Here is a 19,161-nt window from a genome sequence, read left to right as displayed (position 1 = left end):
CAGTGCAATTAAACTGTCTCCCATTGTGATTTCAGTACATTGTTGCGCCTAATCCGCCCGGTAACAGATCACTGATGGACATAAGATCATAATACCACCTGACTGTGGTAGGTTAGGCGCCTAACATTTGGTGAATAGATAGTTTTACTCCAGAATTTAGTATGTCTTGTCAACATTGCGAGATCTGAACAGAAGAAGTTTATAGAACTTGCTAAAAGAAGGTCAAATTTGTTCTGGTTTCCCTCAAACTAATATCCCTTTTACGACATATTCCAAATCTGCAGCTGCGTTTATTTTTTAACCCAGTCGAGAGAAGCTTTGATGATGAAAGTCTATTCATGTTTGAGGCCGGCGTTGACTTCTTCCTTCCACTGAAAACGGATGGAGCTCACTTCTCTATTTTTTTGAATGAGATTGGGCTTTTTGTGTGTGGGTGTGGGTGTGTGAAATTTATTTCATAACTTGTATTACAGTATCTTGGCCACCAATTAGAACAAAATGTTACAACATTTGTTTCTGTCTTGTGACTTAAAATTAAACAAGAACACATGAGAAAAGTTACAAAAATGGTGGATCAAACCTAATAATTGGCCAATCACACATTTTATTCAAAATTTTAGTTACATATGTTTATGAAAGAGTCCTATTGATACAGTGGACCTCTGCCTGTCTGCAGTTAAAAATTTTGGTTCCCAACTATTCACAACTTTTCTTAATTCCAATTAATTTGTGGAAAATTCAGTTGAAACCAGAAGTTTACATACGCCATGTAAAACCACAGACACATTTTTTTTTCTCAAAGTCTGAAGTTGAATTGGACAAAACTTCTCCTGTTTTACGTTAGTTATGATTAATAAAATTATTTCTATTTGTTAAATGCCAGAAAATTTATCAAATAGATGTTTTAGAGATTTTTTTTTCTTTAAAGTCAAAAGAGATTTACTTGTTTGTGAAACCATTGAGTGCTGAAGTTGCTGCTGCAACTCTTCTGAGTTAAAATATTTCCCCCATTGTTCTTCATGTCATGATTTTACAGCATTTCTTATGTTTGCTTTATGCTCTGTAGTGTTTAGGTTGATTTTTATTGTACCGCGCTTTGTCAAAAAGTGGTTTATAAATAAACCTACTTACTTCAAAGTAGCTCACATTCAAGCGGATTAGATTTTCATTAGAACTTTGTATAGGCCCTTACAGCACGCACCTTTGCTTTAATCTAAATTATCCTATGTTGTCTCTGGCTGTATGTTCAGTCAAAAAAATATAAAAATAAATACAAAACTCATTGACAAAACAAACTCCCCCATCATATCCTGAATATCCTGTTGCCTATGCTTCTTTGTAGCAATGTGCTGGCAGTTATTTTAGGAGTAACAACATCATTAAGCATAATTGTCCTTCTGTTTGTCCCTAGGTGTCAAATATCAGTCTGTTGCTCCGCCCACTTTTCCCAAATATGGCCATTTCCTCTTCCTAAAAGAACAATAGGGCATGCAGAACTCTATTGCCAAAATATCAGGTTAAAAACCAGTTTGTAACGACACTGTGGCTACAAGGATATTTGTAGACATGAAAGGTATGCGGAAAAAGTAAATATCCTGAAGCAAACACGATAATTAGGACTTTAAATGAAACTTGTTGGCTTTGAATGGATTTCTCTGACATGTATGATTGTTAAATTACATACAGAAACCCTTCATCTACCTGCTTTGCATTGTTGGAGGAGGTCAAGAGGCATGGGAAAGTATTTATTTAAGCTGTAGATCAGGATGTTTTGCTTTTTATCGCACTGTGAGTTTCAAAAGACATTTCTTAAAAGTTAAATGTGAAGTATTTTAGTGACAAGTAAAATCATGACGGGATGTTATTAGTCAACATCCCGTCTTTGAAGGGCAAGTCCAAGTTGAGGCCCAATTCACATCAGCATATTTACACCACCAGAAAAAGGCAAAAGCATCTATGTTTAAAAAAATAAATGTTATTAATAGGACTTAGCGATATGGCGTCAAAATAAAATCTCTCTTTTCAAACCAGATCTGATTTTAATAGGGTTTTTTTCTCGCTTTATTTTCTAAAATAGAAAGCACACACATAAAATATCTTCAAAAGGTGGCTTTTGTTTAAATCATCCCTTCTGTGAGTTGAGCAAAAGAGTTTAAGGGCCAGGCTACTAAGCATGTTTTTGATAATATTAATAATAAGATCATAATTTTACCAGAATAACATCCTAAATTAAATTTTAATGAGAAAAAAAGCTTTACGAGGTCTTTACGTGTGGTTTTCTTTGAAATAAACAGTTGTTGGCACAATTGTTTCAAAATTCTGCTACTGATGATAATTTGATGTTGATCTGTTAAAAGATCAAATATTTCTTTACTTGTTGTAAAGAATGGCTTTACAACATGCTGAACATTTTTTTATTTTTCATGTCTCATAATATTCTCGTAATATTATGACTGTATAATATGACTTTATTCTCGTAATTAAAAAACAATCGCAGCTAAAAAACAATATTAGCTACAACTAATAATCCGTCGTAGGGTGGACCTGAACTCAAAGTCCAAATAAATAGAAGCTGTAAATAAAAACACTCTTGTGGAACAAGATGGCGGCTTTGGGCCATTTACTCTGAACTAACAAATTTTACTGAACAATAAATTCTCCCAGCCGTTATTGCGATAAACAATAATGTTATTGTTTTGAGGCCATTATAAAGTCTCAAAACGTGAAAATGGTCAAGTTTTGAGACTTGAAAACTTGACCAAATGTTAAATGTCTGATTACATTTAACATTTGACTTGGGAGACATTTGAAATATCCAAAATAGAAAAACAAAACAACTGAAACAACAAATAAAATGGACAGTAAAGGATTTGTAAACAAAATTGCCCTCAAAAATTAAACTCATCAAGCTTGATGTCATTTAGTATTTTCATTCAACATATTGCATTTTATAACTTTTTAGCAGAACCTAACTATAAACTTTTAAGAGGCATGTAAAGGCCTGCAGACTTGCAATGCTAGATTTTCATGTGTGAAAACATTTGCAATCATAATAATGTCTCAGCTTTTTCATTTCCTGTCCCAGCTCATCTGAGGACAAAGAGCTCAGCTTTGAAGGTTAGTTGTTATTCCGCTCAAATTTGCCTGTTTTACTTAAAGCTATATCAATGGTGTAAGTTATCAGGTCGCATACTTTTCAGCTTTTGTTTCTACTGATGCACATTTTGCAGCACATCCTCTCTTTCCCCTCAGCTGGAAAGCTAGCTATCGAAGCAGAAACTGCGCCTCAGGGAGGAAATGATTATAGCATAAGAGAATGTGCTATCATTTTCCCTTTCTTGTGTATTCTCCCTTCAACCAGCTGAATGTCATGTATCTGTGTTTCTTATCTGTTCGAAGTGAAACCACCACATGTCAAAACTTGGACAAGAACAGCTCGATTTTTCTGTTATACTTCAAATATGGACATTTCCGTGTGTCGTGTCAAGATGATTAGTCCAGACGTGGTGGTGAAATATCAAATGTCTTGAAAGCTGTTGTGTGGCTGCACAGTGGAGGAGACTGTATCATGTTCCCCATCCATCAAACGCTGCTCTCCGGAGGAAGCAGACCCAGCTGTTGTCGGCCATTGATACCCTTTTGTTGTTCCTCTCTGTTGAACCGCAATAGACCCAGGCATCAGCTGCTGCAGCCTTGTTAGTTCACTTTTATGTTCTGTGTACATGCCAAAAAAAAAGATTGCCTCATTCTTTCTTACACGGAAAGCTACATTAGCTGACATGCAATCTATATCCGCCATCGTTAAAGGAAAGTAATCTCTCTTTCAGTTTGGAGGTTTTCACATGTTAGAGGATTATTAACGTGATCTTGTCATTACCACGTTCTGAAAACCGCAAAACAGTACAGTACACAGTCTTAATTTATTAAACACAATCGATCGAAAATTAAAGGGCTGCTTGTGGAAAAACTAAATGTAATTCATAAACCTCTATAACTTTTTGCAACTCTTTCACCTTCTTGAAGCGTTTAGACCGACTCCTGTGCAGAAAGCATCCAGTGGCCCACCATGTTTTTGAGCTAAAAATTGTTCAACGTTGACAGAAAATTTGAGAACTTTGTATTAACAATACTTAAAGACCAAGTATAAAGTCTTTAAAAAGACAAACAAAAAATAAAAAATTTGTTGGCATTTCTGTTGTTTAATTCTAATTAAAGTCTCCAAGATTTTTTGGACCTTGTGTCGATGACTTGTTACTTTATTTGCTGAAGCGTGTAGATCAGTAAAGACAGAAAGTGGTTACGGAGTTCCTGTAAATTAAAAAATAGACACCTGACCTCAGTCTCCCTATGTGTACACATACTGACCATACTATGTTGCCATTGCGCTTCCATTTGTTTCACCAAAGAGACTCTTTAGCCTGTCTTCTCCATCACTTTCACTTCAGCTTATAAGCCTGGTGGGGGGCAAGTAAACTAGAGGAAATCCTGTCAGTCGGGATTCCTCCATTTTGTTTCATGTCATTGTTGACTTGATGACTGCAAAGAGTTTCAAAACAATCCCCAATCATCACCACTTCATCACCTTGCTTAACTGTTGTGTTGGGTTTGGCCTTTTTTGTCATTTCTTCTTTGGTTGTCAGCACCAGCTGAAAATGTAGCAATTGTTGCAACTTTGGTCCCCTGTTGAACCGAGTCTACCAGACTATCAGGTGTAATGGCTATAGACCTAAGAGTTGTCATCTAGTGTTTGTGCTGTTCTCCAAACATGGCATTGTGCATTGTGACCAAACACCTGTTCGCTGTACAAATAAAATAATGTCCAATAAGTCTTACGGTTCATCTGGATGCGATTTGAAACTTAAGATCCATGTTCTTTTTTTCTTTTAAAGGGAAGAGGCTTTTCAAACCAGCCATACCTGTTCAGTCTACATCTAATTCTGTTTCAATGAGTTTTAACACTTGGCATGCTTGCTGAGGCAGGTACAGTCTGAAATGTAGCTCTTTGAGTCTACATAATCTGACCTTGGGGTAAATGTGCTGGGACATATTCCTAACTGCTTTAAATGTTTTCCACGTTTGATTGATCGTTCTTACTGTAGAATGGTGGAATTCAAATAGTTTGGAAAAGCCCTTGTGACCCTTCCCAGAAAAATGGCTGCTCTCAGGTCATTGTGTCATCTCTTCTTATTGATGTTGTGCTAACAGACTCGTGGATGTGTGTGTTAACAGACTGTTGGTCCAGTTTTATTTTTTTTTACCCTGGTTTGGTCCTTTAGGGCAGATTCTGCTATACTTAAATTTAAATTAATACTTCGAATGTTTTCCATTTTGGTCTCAATTGTTTCTAAAAACAGCCTTACAAAAAAACAACCATATGTTTTTTGTAATAAGTTAATTATAATTTTTTTTGTGCCTTCCAATTGTAGCAAATCAACAGATAATGCCGGTTACCTAGCAACCTACGCTGAGCTCCAGCTAGTTTTACTGCTGCATGCTCTGTACAATGGCTGCTGGAAAAGGCAAGTGTTTTGTTGTTGAAACCACTTATCATCCAGAAACCACTTGCTACATTCTTGCTGGTTGTGCAGGAGGCTCTACTTCTGCTTTTCAAACATGTACAGTTGTGTAATTGCGCATTTGCTTGCAGCCATTTTCACGTGCGAGTGTAAACGTTGAGTTATAGCAGCTTACCTGGATTTAAAGTAACAGGAGGCCCTATAACAGCTCATTCTGAAAGGAGCTCAAAAGGCAGAACTGAGCAAACTAAAATCTAATTTAGAACATGGATTTTGAGCACAAAATGTAATGAACCTGTTTTGCGTAGCTTACAGACTGATCCTAACATGTTCAAGGAAGTGTACTAGCTCACCTTTAAGATGTTGAATGCTTGATGACTTACAACTACATGAGCGCTAAACTGAAACTAGAATACATCTGCAAACATGCACTGCCCCCTCCACTGCAAATATATGTGCAACTGTAAATGGTGAAAAGAACAGACACACCATGAAAGACCTGGCAGCTTGTCTAAGAGACGGCTACATGTGTATGACCTTGCCTCCCACACTGTACATTTTACACATTCCTCATGAACGTTTTTTTTGTTTGTTTGTTTGGTTTAGTTTTTTAAAACCAGGCTGGGAGAATGAATCCAGAGCTGCATTGTGTCCTTCTGGCAGCATTTTTTGTTCAGCTTTTGATGCCGTTCCATAAGACATTTTTGTCTTATGCAATTCATTCTTTGCCAAGTCATCAGTTTTTCTGCAGTCTGATTGGAAGTCATGTCTCTCTCTGAGTATTTATGTCTTCATAGACTAACCATAAAGATAGCCTCCCTGCGCTTTCATTTCCTCACTGACAGTGGGAATCCTTACCAAGGGCTTGAGCTCTGGCCCAGGCTCCAAACATGACATATTCCCTGCTATTTCCTGTTACCGGGGATCACATGAGGTTTTAAAACAAATCCAACATAAGTTGTCTGGAGATCAGCCAATTTCAGAATAAAATAAGTTCAATAGTGACAATAATGGAAGTAAGGCTGCTCAATAAATCAATAATATATTGTGATAAATATGTGATCAGTATCAATAGGTAATCCATCCAATAGAATATGCAATAATTTCACTTCAATTTAGCCTTCAATCTCTCATGGCTAGCTAAGCAAAGTTGGTGGCATCAACTCACTCACTCACTCACTCACTCACTCACTCACTCACTCACTCACTCACTCACTCACTCACTCACTCACTCACTCACTCACTCACTCACTCTTTGGTTGCCTAGCAACAACCTGTTGAGTAACTTTGAGGAGCCAAAGGAGGAAATGAGTAAAACAACTTGAGAGAAAACTTTAGATAAAAACAAGAGTGGTCATATCACTAGTTTGGATGTATTTTAGATATTTAAAACAAAAAGCAAACCACTGATTGTCGACATCGGCTGAAGTGAAACACTTATATCGTGAAACTTTTGTCAGCCATATAGATTAGTCCTAAATGGATGTGCAGCAAAAGATGGTATATTAAGATATGTTTAATAACTGAAATATAGAGCAATTAATCAACAGTTTCTCAGAAATGTTCAAATCTGCACAGTGTTCGTCTTAATATCTTAAGGGTATCATATCAGTCGATATCCATAATTATCAATTAGCTTTTTATTTTAAATATCTAAAATACTACTAAACTGGTGGTGCGACCTTTGATGTTTTATCTAGTTTTCCCTCCATGCAGTTTTTTTTTAAGCAGTTATGAGGCAAAGGGGCGAAACCTTAAACCACTGCTGCGCAAGTTGCTCAACAGTCTGTTGCTAGGTAACCAAAGAGTGAGTGAGTTAATTGATTCCACTAACTTTGCTTAGCTGACCATAAGAGGTTTAGCGGCTAAAGTCTCCCCACTTCCTTCATTTTATACACATTTAATATTCAATATTCTATCAGACATATTATCTATTTATTATTATTATTGATTCATTGTCCACCCCTAGTTCTATACAGTTTATGTCAGCAAGTTGTTTTTCATCAATTGAAATGAATAATTCCATCATTCGTTGAAATAAATTAAAAATTTACCTAACTTTTTGGCTTCAGGTTAAATCTCCGTCATTTTAGCAGACTTTTGTACACTGCTGCATGAGCATATTTTTTTGGTTGTTGTAAAAACAATTTTTAGGTCAGTGTTGCAGTAGCAAAGTGATACAAGTTGAGCGGCGCTCCCTTGGGACGAGGCCTCGGTCCTGGGAAGCGGTGGCCTAGGATCAAGCAGAGCACTGCAGCATCAGGTCGCAGCAGCACTGGGAAACTCCTTCTTTCCCAGCGTGGTCTGTCGGCTGACATTTGAACAGCCACTAGGATTAACTCTGTTCCTCCCAGACTTTCGGTGGGAAGCACTAAAGAGTTTCTCTTCAGGAAAGGATTTTATTTGGGGTGGTAACTATTATTAATGAGTGTGATTGGCTGCTAAACAGGGCAGTCCTTGTGGGAATGTTTAGTTGAATCGAATATCCTGTTTCCAGGGGTGTGAAATTGTTTTGTTTTTCTAGTTATAGCATGTTGTATCATGATCAGTCTGATCCTCCTCTTGTAGCTTGGGGGGTAACAAAGCCCCGGTATCTGGTTCTGTAAGCTTGTTATTTGATTTGGACTAAACTTTAGATTTTGGTTTCAACGAGCTTTGTCTAGGGTGGAAGTATTTTTTTTTTTGCTTACTTTCGGTGTCTAAATTAACGTTCAGCCGGCAGAACTGGATTTTGAACCTTTGACTTGTAAAGGACTGCACCCAGAGCAATGTTTAGAAAGAGAGAGATACAAGAAAGTACCTCAAGTAACTCACTGTACATTGATAAATTGAGTAAGAAGTCTGAAGATACTATTCGTCATGTTGAGGAAAATGCTAATTCCTTTGTTAGTTTGAGTTAGTCAATGCTCAAACTCAGTGTATGGGTAACATAATCTGCCTTCATACACCTGTAAATATCACGAATGCAACCTAGTTTACAGACATAATCTCCTATTTTTTTGTGATAATGTTTATTAGATGTTTTCCTAATGCTAAAGCATGTATTAGCATGTGCTAAAACTTGTACTTGTGTTTAAATATTCTTAAAAAAGGGTCGTGCTGTGGTGGCGTGGGGGATAGCTCGACCCATGTTTGGAGGCCTTGAGTCCTCGCCGCGGCCGTCACGGGTTTGATTCCCACACCCGGCGATATTTGCCGCATGTCTTCCCCCCTCTCCTTCCCCCTTTCCTGTCAGCCTACTTTCATATAAGGGACACTAGAGCCCACAAAAAAAACCCTGGGGGGGGGGTAAAAAAAAAAGAGTGCTCACAAATAAGCGTTTTGTCAATGAAGATTAAAACATTCTAACAGTTAAGCCTTTAAGTATTAAACGATCCAGACGAACTAGCCAATTTTGTGGTAACTAACTCCACCACATTGCGCAATCTGAAAAAGTCCAACTGTTTCTGAAAAGGGAGACTCTGTGCTTTCCATCCAATATCGGGTTATTACGGTAATTTCACCCCCGGCGTAGCAGGGAGTGAAATTAATCTGAGGGACGCCCTTTTAATAGATGGTAAAAATAACTGCTAGCTATCAAAAGTTCCAGTCGTTATGGATAAATGGGCAAATATATTTACTCACAGGACATTTAAAGAACTTTGTACAATTAAAATAAGCAAAAAATATCCAGGCGGAGAGTTTAAATTTGGGATATTAAGGGTTAAGATTACATTTAATGTGTTTTAGCATTTTCTAAAGCTAACCTTTGAGATAGACTGATGTGGGCGGGAAAAAGTATTTCCATGGCAGTTTCACAAAATACGCTAATTTCGATTTAGTCGAAAAACCACCTCGTCCTATCCCCAAAGCAAATTTATTTTTGTAATTACATATTACGCAATTATATGGCCATTGGTAAAAATACTACATCTCAGTATTTTTTACTGAGTTTTTGAAAGAACGTGCGGGTTGTGGATAATAGTCCACTATTAGAGTCAGATGAGACAGATCCTCTGGTATGTGAACTTTCCTTCCACTATTTGAGATGGGAACACCCAATGTGGACCATTGCTGATGGTCTGCATGATGGCGTGCATGCCGGTGGACTGATGGACTCCTATGCGCCACTGGACCCTTTTGTTGGCGCTCTGTGGGACCCCCCACCCAGTGCATGATCAAAGCCCTGCCGGACGTCAGGGGACTGCAGGAGAACGCCGCTGTCACCCACCCTTGACTACGCCATCACCATGCTAACTCATATCATGGCATTTCCTGCAGATAGGCCTGGTATGCTGCTGTTTGTCTTCATTCTTTTATTCTAGGGCTCTCTGGAATGTCGAATTACACAACATGCAAGAGGGAAATATTGGATTTCGCCATCGCCAAAGTGTTTATTTGTTGGGTTTACATTGCTACCAGTAGCGGTTAGCTGAATGCAGGCCTGAGATCTGCCAGACAATTGCCCTGTGGTTTAAGTGGTGGTGCTCATTTAAATCACACAATGCTATGAAGCTTTTAGGTTCTGCAATTCACTCACTTTTCTCTTTGTAGTTTGTTGAAAATTGAATAAGCTGTTGTCATTTTCTGTCCAAATGTTTTGAGGAATTTCTTCTGAATTCAATTAGGCAATCAGACCAAAGAGGTGAGGCAAGCTAAGTCAGACTTACAGAGGCCTCTTTATGCCACTGTCATAGTCAAAAGGGGCCCAAGGTTAGCATGCATCACACATAGGAAAACACCAGGCAAGCCCCCAGACAGTCCTGAAACCCTCCCTGCTACTCGTTTATAAGGCCTCGCTAGCACCGCTTTCAAAGGGCTTTCCTTAACTTTTCGAGGCCCCTCATTTCCTCCCGTTTCTCAGGAGGGAAATGTAAGTGTGTAGGAGTGAAAATGTTGCAGAGCCGAGGGGGGAAATGAATGGACGAAGAAAGCGATGTTATTTGTGGAGCTGGGAGGCCCATATGCTTAAAATAAACTTACACAAAATGACTTACTGGAAACTTCTCGGTCGTCTGTTGCTGATTAATGCCTCGTTTTTCCGCAGGCCTTACAGATTGTTTGAGAGCAAGACATAAAGAGAAAGAGAGGCTTCACTTTTGTTCCACCAAGGTCATTGAGTGGCCAGCTGCAGGGCTCTCTGTCCACCGCTGGGATCCGTCTTCCTATTGGACATCCTGTCTCTGATGAATTGTCACTCTTCTCATTGAGGATCACAAAGAGGAAGCTGGTCCATGCCAGGACACGCCCACTTAACCTCACCAGCCAATCGTAGCTCTCCAGTTGCCCAGCATCCTTTGCACTCGGAGACACAGCTGCCACTGGAGCTCCTCTGCCGGATTTTTTTTTTGTTTGTGTCCTTCCCTCCATAATCTCTGACTACACACACTTGTTCGCTTGTGACAGGCAGCCACTGCCTTTTGGCCACGGTCCACTTCAGTCCCCCCCGCCCGGGTTTCAGCACCGCCCTGAGACATGTGTGTTGTGTAGCAAATGAGGAGGAAAGCTGGGGGAACTTCAGAGTCAACTGTTGGAACGGGACAAGTGCCCCCCCTCAGCAGAGTTATATAACAAAAAGCAAGCTGTATGCGCACATCAAGAATGCCGCTCTGTCTTTTTTGGGAACACAAGTCTGTGTTTTCCATGGATGCTCAGGCGTCCAGAGAAACTGGAAAAGTATCATCTTATCCAGGTATCAGAGTTACTTTATAGTTCAGTATGAATTGGAGTCTATTCAAGCTGCTACTTGTCACTTATGAGTTAACCCAGGCTTTGTGCAGAGTGTCCCTTCTGTGCTCCTCACTGAAATATGTCCTTTGAGAACTTTGGGTTGAATTTTTGCATATAGTTGAAATATAAGACACCTAACCTGTTTATTCACCTTGTCTAACAATAAATGGGACTAAACATTTAGAAATTTCTAAATGCCAGGTTAAGAAGTGACATGTTTTACTTTTAACAGCTCAAAATGTACATTATTCCTTAATATTAGGTGAAGTTTTAAAATGTAACTTGACTCAAACAAACAGTTTGGGTTTCCTCAGAGTTTTCTCAATAGTTTGCTGGCGTTTTGACCCATTCCTCCCAAGGCAACTACTTAGGGCCCCCCCACCACCAGGGGGCCCCCAAGAGTTCCAAGCTGGCGTCTTAAAATATATATATATATTGAAAATAACATGGATTCATACGAACTAAATCCTATTACTCATAAAAAATGATTTATAATAAGTTAAAGGGGCAGTATTATGTATTTTACTATTCATTTAGTGCCATTTTATAGCACAATCTAGTAGTTATAAAAATGCAACATATATCAAATATGACTTAAAAGACATTTGACTTTGTAATTTAACGCCTTGAAATTGGGCCTCTGTCACTTTAAGAAATTCCTCCTCTTTCTGAAACTCCCTTCAGGAAGTCATCACAACATCGCTCCTCTACTAACCCTTCAACAACGTTTATACCAGCGTTGCACTGAGAAGCAGCACCAGGTGTTTGCTAATTGCTGCTGGCTAGTCTGAAGGAGCTGAGGAGGGAAAAGAGATGCATCTCAAAGACCTGTTTGTGCCCAAACCTCAACTTTCTGGCTTATAACTTGAGATGCTTCTTCATTAGTTTCACATAATGTTCTTTCCTCTTGATGTCGTCTCTTTTTCAAGGATCAGCATCAAAACATCCATGCAACATGATGCTGCCACCGCCATGCTTCACAGTAGGGATGGTGTTTTCATGCCTTACTTTCCTCGTTTTCCTCCAAATGTAACAAATATCATTACAGCCAAATGTTTAAATGTTTTAGCATTAAACATGGAATATCGTGTAGCAACAATTCAACGTTTTATCCTATTGTAGGTGAAAGTTTCCTGAAGTTGTCAGAGCAGACAAAGGAACAGAGAGAAGATAAGTTGCCAGTCCATTCATTTCCAATCATGCATTCATCCGCTGAAGGTAAATACTATGAGTCACTATTTAACTTATGTTTGCATTAACCTGTCACAATGAAAGATTATGGTGGATCACAAATCGTCCTGGTAATTTTTGGGATAAACAATAACATTGTTTTGAGACCATTTTCAAGTAAAATATTGATAATGGCATAATAATGCAAGTTAATTCTCTCTGGGAGAAAGAATATCCGACACTACATATTTTAAATATCCAAAATAAAATACAACAAACAAAAAATAAATAAATAAAAACAACACACAACAACAATCCTAAATAAAATAGATTAGGAAGTCTCTGTAGACAGAATTGCCTTTCAAAAAATATTAATCATCAGAATAGAAATTATTAGCTCAGTTTAAGTTATCATGCAATTAATTAATTGCTTATTGCGATAGGCTTACATATAGATATTGGGAAAAGATCAGGAATAAAACAAATCTTTGCAAATTGATTGAAAGGATGAGAAAGTTAATTGCAAGTAGGGGTGAGTATTAATAACATTGTGTCATTTATTAATATGATTTTTCTATGAATTTTTATTTATTCTTGTTCCAAATTATGATTTTAAAACCGTAAAAACTGTCTGTATTCTCAAGATTATTATTTTTACTGTTTTCATCATTGTTTGTTCAATTAATTATAAAATATTTATACCAGTCACTTCTTTATGTGACTGGTGTCCTAAAGAAGCGCATTACAAATACGTTTGTTTTTCAAAAGCGGTATTTGTGTTTGTGGAATATAATTGCACCATAGAGTTACATGACAAAGAAGTAATAAATAGTTGTTATCATAGAATATTGTGAGATAAAACTTTAAGCCTATATCGCTCACTCCTAATTGCAATAAATATTTTTTCCATAATCCACACTGAGACCTAAGGGTCTTTGTCTGGTAATTTCAAGACACAAACATCAAAGAATGTTTGTTTTTTTTGTTTTGCTAAGAAATATTTTTACTATAAAGGGACAGTATTATGTAAAATTTACTTTTTTTGAGCTTTGCATCATGTTATAATGTTTTTCACTCATTAAAAACATACCAGGAGTGTTCATGCCTGTTTGAGAAATACTTTAATCTCCATGGCAACCATTCAGCTGGGCAAAACGCCTGGGTGGCCTAGCTCCGCCTTCGAGATGCAGCTTCTCCTCTTCAGCTCCTTCAGACTAGCCAGCAGCAATTAGCAAACACCTGGTGAAACTGAACATCTGCAGAGCTCATTATAGGAGCTACTTCTCAGTGAAACGCTGGTAAAAACCTTGTTAAAAGAGGAGCCATGTTGTGATGACTTCCTGAAGGCGGAGTTTTAGAAAGAGCAGGAGTTTTTAAAGAGACAGGGACCGAATTTCAAGTCAAATTTCTTTTAAGTCATATTTGATATATGCAGCACTTTTATAACAACTGAAGGCAACATAGTTGCTTAATTGTGCTATAAAGGGGACTATGTGCTTGAAAAATGCGTAATACTGTCTCTTTAAGGTTCTAAAAGAAACAAAAAGTGGTTTTGCAAAGTTTCCAGAGCTGCGGTATGGTCCTGCCACAAATAGATTTAAGGAAATCACAACAAGAAGTATGATTTCCTTGACAGGAACAACATCAGGACAAAGCACCCGTCAGACATTGTCAGCCTTGTTCTTTGTGGCTTTTAATGAACTTAACTTGTTGACAACGTAATGAATCAGAACATTTTTGATGCAGTTCATGGAAGGAGATGTTAGAGCCATAAACCAAGTGGTGAGCATTTTACAGTCTTCCAGCACCTTATAGACCCTCCTTTGTTTTAAATTCACTCTCATTATCTCCGCTCTTCGTCTGCTGTCTCTCCTGACTTCATGGTGGAGAATGGAGTAATGTTCTCCGGGGTTCTGGTCGCATCGGGGGATGCGATCACCGGACGTCAGACTCGTGTGCAGACGTAAAACAGGAGGGGGGTAAATTCTGCAGTGACCGAGGAAAAGAACCCTTTTTGTGCTCGGGGTCCGAACCAGGCCCGGATGTTGCTATCTATCTCTTCATTGTCTCCTCAAATGTTGGCATTTGGGTTTGAATGATGGCTTTCAGTTTAGCCAAAACATTCCAAAGACGCAGCGGGGGAAACACCCTCCTCTTCCTGCGCTCACTCCGTTTGTTTTCTAATCTTGCCTTCGCAGTTGAGCGCAAATTAGCTGCTTGTACCGCAGATTCCAATCACATCTGACGGATGGATTCATGGTGGGAGTTACTCTGTGGATTTATGCATCCAGAAAAATATAATTAAGAACCAAAGCAGTTGTTGGGAGCAGCTTCAACACGCCTTGCTGGAATCTCCTGGAAAGCCGCTCCGCAGTGATAACAGACCTTTGATGTGTGATAAAAACCTGCCCCATGCCGCTGATAGCATGACCAGAATAGCATATGAAAGAGCAAGAACACGCAAGTCAACATTTGAGTTGCCTTCTTTTTCGGTTCACGAGTGTTTGGCCCACTTCCACGGTGTTGCAAACTCCCAGAATGTGAGCATGTGACAGAAAAAAAAGCAGCTTTATCTCCGTCGGAGCAACACCAGCTATTGGTTAGCTCTGGGAGGAGCGCTCACCACTGTTCACACCACTGCATTCCAGCCATAGCATCCTCTTCTCTGCTGTCAGTAAACCCAAACAGCCAGCTTGACTCGGCGCACATGGGTAACCTGTAATCAAGCTCTGGAACTGGCATGCCAAAGTAAATCCTGTGTTTATATCCGACAGCGGCCTCCCTCGTGGAGCAACTTCCTTGATCTTACACAGGAAATGCATTACATGATTTTAAGCTGCAAACCAAACTCCTGGATTACAGATCAAGACTGCCATCCCTCTTCCTTTGTCTGTTTCTCTTGATCATTGGCAGCCTGCTTATCTGCGGGCCCCTGTGCTCTGGTGGGTTCAGCGGACTGGTATGCAGCAGGAATCTTTGGATCAAGGTGATTTCACGCTGCTCCACGTTTTCCCAGGGTTTCAGGCTCTGACGTGTTATCACAGGACACATGCACAAACAGCAGCATTGGAGTAAGGCTGCTTTTATCTGTTCAACGCCTCAAGTGTCGGAGCTTTGACTGGCTGGCATGGAAGGCCTCATTGTCATTAGAGAAAAACTTTGACGCAAGGATTTGTCAGCCTTTCCGTGGAAAGATAACTGGATAACCTGACATGAAATCTCAATTCTGAGAGCGGTCCGTTCAAAGACACTCCTTCTTTTAAAGCAGAACTAATCTTGCTAACCCTGACGTTCCCTCACAGACTGTTCTGATTCTCACTTCACAGTCTGCTCTCATAATAGCCCCACAGTGCTTTGTGTGTGTGTGTGTGTGTGTGTGTGGCTTTTTTTCTCAATGAAAGTCCGTATCTCATTCAGCCGTTTGGTGGCAGCTGTGAAAGGGGGAAGTTTGCAACGTGACTCAGTTTAGCTCCTCTGTTTGCTCTAACAGTAAAGTTGCCTTGATCCTAACCGGCGAGTTTAGATTCCTGTGTTGCTCCCACAGAGCTGAATCAAGCTCCATATATAAAATACACAAATTCGCTTTATACGGAGTTGATGCATTTTTTTTTTAAATCCCATTTTTGTACTTCTGTTTGGGTTGATGCTTCTAGAAACAGCAAAAGTGCTTAAAAAAACACCCACCAATTTTTTGACAATAAGAAAATGTTTTTTGGTGTCTGGAAAACGTTCCGAAGGCAACGTCACAAATCACCTACTAACCCCAACGAAGCCTAACCCGTTACCTAGCAACCCCAGCAGAGTTCTCCCCATCACCTAGCAACCCCAGCAGAGTTCCGCCCATCACCTAGCAACCCAAGCAGAGCTCCAGCAGGTTTGGTCAGCTGGTCCTGAAAAAAAATACTGTTTCTGTCCAATCATATAAGCTCATTATTTCAGTGACACCTGTAGACATATTACAGGTGAAATGATACCTATTTTATTTACATATGGTTCAATTATGGACCGATATTAACCAGTTTGTCTACAAATAAAACCTCAGTAGTTTGTGAGGTTTTTTGTAGTGAATGTGAACTTTATATTGGCTACAAATGTCAAGAAACTAAGTCAATAATTAACTTAAAAGTATTTGCATGTCCTCTTCCGGAGCAGGTTGGCTTTTCAGATAAGAAATATTTGTGCGCCTCCCGGCCAATCAATGTCCTGAGAAAATGAAGAACAAAATGTTGCATGGACAGTGAGAGTTTCCTGTCTTTGGTTTCTCCCAGACTTCCACGGTTACCTTTGACTTTTACTGAAAAGCATCTTCATGTGAGACATCTCAGCTGAACTGATACATAAAACTACCTAAAACAGAGACTGAATACTCAAAAGACATTAAACATTAGGAAGTCAGCGTATTTATTTATGCTTTCTTAAATCCGACTTGCATTTTCAGAATAGATGAGTATACATAGTGTAAATGCATTGGGATCTTGAAAGGATTAATCAGATTCAAAGGTCAATTTACATGCTTTATGTAACAATATTGAACCTAAATGAAAGAATTTACTTTATTGGGTTGATATTTGTCTTTGTTTCTTGCTTTTTTGTCAAAACAGCAACTGCTAAACATATCTGGAGTCTAAAAACTCAGAATGACATTCCAAGTTAATGAACAGCTTGGTACAGATCAGTGTGAGCTTCAAAATTGATACTATTAATATTACTTAAACAAAGTTAGCTGATAACACACTGGATAAATTGAACGTTGTTTGGAGTCTCTGGTCTGGAACAGCATCAATCAGCTAAGGAGGTTTTACCTTAGAAGTCGACCTCGGTCATCCACACCCAACTTAAGAGTGTTTAATTTGGAAAACCATTGGTATGTGCTAAATATTGTTGCCAAGAGACCAGGCTAACGGCGATTAACCACACCAGCTGATTACTTAAATTTGTAAGCATTCAAGAACTGTAAGAATAGGAAGGATTTAAGTAGTTACAAATCAACAAAAAAGCTAATTAACAGTTCAATCTGTCGCTATTACCTCAGTTTATGAATAAGGATCCATTGCATATTGAAATGAGTGAGAAGTGTTGTTCCATTTGTACCTGGAAGTCAAAATTTCTGAGTTGTAGGTTGGAAAAATCAACTGAAATTGAAAGAATTGGAATTTGTTGTTGGGAAGTTGTAAATTTTTCACCTGCACCAACTCAAAATCCAATATGGCTGCCACACATAAAATGTACTGATATCTGCAACAGTTCCTTCACACATTTTTGATGGTTTTTATCAGAAATTGCACCTCACAGAATCTATGTAGAGACGAGCACCGTCACTGGTTGTATTGCTAAAAGTAGACCGCTAACATGGTTATCTTGGCAACTGCGTATATACGAGGTCTTGGACAGCCAGATCCAACTTAATTGTGCTTTATTTGCAACTCTTGTTCCAAACCCAGCAGTATCAATGTGTTCTTTTGCATTTTATGGATTCAAACAGTGTAGAGACGTGTTGAGCATCACATGTGGTGTTTAAATGATTTAATGAGATACAAACCAACATCAGAGATACTGTCGCCTGTACATTAATAACCATGCTGGACTGAATACTGAAAAAAACTACAATTTACTTTTATATTTTTAGCTAAAATTTCTGAGTTTCTTGTTGGACTTCAACTGAAATCACACTGAAAGTTGGAACTCCATCTTGGGAAGTCAAAGTTTTTCCATATAAACAAATATGGCCGCCAGGCACATAAAAACTCTGATACCTGCAGCAGTATCATGATTCAGATGGCTTGTGTCTTGTTTGTTAAATACTTTATATAAATGCAGTTTTACAGTGTGCATCTTTTTTCAGTTCCATTTATTTAAATAGTGCCAAATATTTTGAAGCATTTACATTAAGTCGTAGCTAATATGCGTCTTAGAGAGAGACACGGTTAAGCACTGAAAAATAAGGCCAAGTTTATCATCTGGAAAGTATAACAAAGGTTACAAGAGAAGAAAACAGAGAACATAAAACTGAAAGTCTTTATGTTCAAAAATACCACACAGGATCTTTACATTATTACTGAAAGTCAATTTATTATCTCAGAGAGAAAGTAACAGACTAACAATCTGGTCAGTAGACAACAACTTCTGTCCTGTTGGAGTTTAAAAACAGAAAATTTTAGGTCATACTGGTCTCCTGGAATTATGAATAAATATAAATGAGTTTTATATGTATACATATATACATGTATAAGCTGGTAGGATCACTGTGTTTTGTTTTCAAAAAATTGTGTTGATCTCCATTGGTTATTGGATGAGAGGCAAGGTACACTTTGGACATGTCACCAGTCCATTTTACCAGGAAATATCATTGAGATTATTTTACTCTATGTAAAAATATAATAATCTAATTATTGGCATTGCTTTTTAGATTAAAATGGCAATTTTTATTTCAATTGGTATTGTATTTTAGTTTTACACCATGTGATTTTTTTCTGTTTTTTCCCCTATTTTATTGTATCTATTACTGTATTTTTATTTTTGTATTTTATATTATTTAATTTATTTTTCTTATTATTTCTGTTCCAATGTTATTTATGGATAATTGCACCTTATTATTTAAATTCTATTTTTATTATTTTTTGTTGTCTTTTAATATTGTTTTTGTGTTTAAATTATAGGAGGTGACCCAGAGTGTCAAGAAAGGTGCTTACAAATAAAATTTATTATTTATTTTTCCTACATTTTTGTTCAATTTATTTACTGATATGTGGATGAAATTATTAATTTA

This window comes from Xiphophorus hellerii, chromosome 17, assembly GCF_003331165.1.
Source record: "Xiphophorus hellerii strain 12219 chromosome 17, Xiphophorus_hellerii-4.1, whole genome shotgun sequence".
Classification (NCBI taxonomy): Eukaryota; Metazoa; Chordata; class Actinopteri; order Cyprinodontiformes; family Poeciliidae; genus Xiphophorus; species Xiphophorus hellerii.
The sequence above is the reverse complement of the archived record's forward strand: the minus strand, read 5'-3'. Positions refer to the sequence as shown.